General features: G+C 33.0%; 1 long non-coding RNA gene across 1 annotated transcript; it reads right to left on the bottom strand.

The window, feature by feature from the left end:
- Positions 1 to 293: 293 nt before the first annotated feature.
- Positions 294 to 1054, bottom strand: LOC110679156. Its single transcript, XR_002502265.1, has 2 exons — positions 581 to 1054; positions 294 to 522 (listed from the first exon to the last, which is right to left on the bottom strand). It is a non-coding gene; the product is annotated as an uncharacterized LOC110679156 (long non-coding RNA).
- Positions 1055 to 1704: the final 650 nt, after the last annotated feature.

Below are 1704 nucleotides of genomic sequence, written 5' to 3'. Positions count from 1 at the left end.
TTCATGATTTTGTGCAAATTGTCGCGTAATCGATTAGATTCCATACACGCTAAGAAAATATTATACTGGATGGCTTAAATACCATTCTAAAACCATAATTAGTCTATTCACTCATTGTGATGCATATTTACACTTTAAGCATGGTTAGTATAAACAGTTTTTATATTCGGAAATGATTTTTTGGAAATTATTTAATTTATGCATAAATGTTTAAAATCCTGAACACTGAATAAAATAAGCCATTTTTTCCTGTTGTGAACAAAAACAAAACAAAAATAAAACAACGATTAATATTCGTATGAAACGTATTTATTTTCACTCAAATCTTGCAAAGGTTTATAATTTGTGATCCATTATATTGTATTTGATGCTCAGTGTTGATTCCAATGCCAATCACTTCCACTTCTTGCCGCGGCATGCTGCTTCGATAAGATTCATAATCCACAAGCTTGCTGTAGTTCTTCCCACAATTCTTTCCGGCTAGCTCCCGATGATCGCAATGGAGCTCTTCCCTGAGTTGAACTGAAAAATTTAGATAAAATTTCTAAATATCGAGATGCCATGGGAAAACCGAACTTACCTTCATATTCATTGGTATTGCTTGATTTTTTCATTCCCATCCGCCACCGCCAGGATAGTTTGCTGTGGAACAAACTATTACGGGAACTCTTACACATTCTTGTTTTACTTTTAATGGTTTTTCCGCGGAACGAACTTCGGCTTTGATTAGAATATATAAAATCAAACTTATTTCGGAAAACCACCGGAGAACTTGAACGCGACGTGGTTGCAATGGGACAGATAAAGAAAAAGAAATTATTTCGGTTAAGTCCCAAGAGTAGCGTGCTTCGCTAAATATGCACGTCAAAAAATATTTCATGGTTAATCATGGGAAAGTATAAAACATAATATTTTGGTGATTAAGTTTTAGGTTTCTCAATGATTAAAAGGAGAAAATGTTGGTAAAATGATAAATTACATACTAATTAGTATTTTCGACTTTCTCCGTGTACATTTCCGCCATATGCATGATTGTATTAATTTTAAGCGTCACTCTGAATAGATTGTTCTTTACGTGCAGAATCACTCTGCACCCTGAATGGAAATTTCTTAACATGCAGCTTCAGTCACTGCTCATGTACGAAAGTAGTAAGTACTACATGTTCGAAAAGTTTTTTATTCATACCAAAAGTGTAGTAAACTTTGTGGATTTTGTTTTTGAGTAGATGCTACATGTAGTAAAGTTCAACGTTTTTTATTCATATCACCCTAGTCTATATACACCAGGGGAAATATATAATTCCGTTGTATAGTTGAAATTTAACTGAAATTTAAGCTAGTTTGAAAACTATATATTGGTTATTCAACCCAGAGTTACGCTGCAGATGTGGCTGATTCGGTCAATTCTCAGTCAGGCGGCGAACGGAAAAAAAAATTCCCCGTTTTTTTGTTATTTGTGGGAACCGAAAAAAGCTCATGTTTTTGTGTACATGCTGTTTGCCGTATATGTTGTTGCAATTTTTTTTTTAATGGGGTATTATGATTATTTTCCATTACACGGAGAAAAGCGATTATACTAGTTAGCATGCATATTATTATTTTTCAAACATTTTCCTCATTTATTCGTTGTGATACTTAAAAAATATTCTCTGGATTATTTTATTTTATACCTTGTCATGCATTTTTTTATATATTTTACCATGC

This window comes from Aedes aegypti, chromosome 3, assembly GCF_002204515.2.
Source record: "Aedes aegypti strain LVP_AGWG chromosome 3, AaegL5.0 Primary Assembly, whole genome shotgun sequence".
In the NCBI taxonomy this organism is placed as follows: domain Eukaryota; kingdom Metazoa; phylum Arthropoda; class Insecta; order Diptera; family Culicidae; genus Aedes; species Aedes aegypti.
Note: the sequence above shows the minus strand (reverse complement) of the source record. Positions and strands in the feature narration are given on the sequence as shown.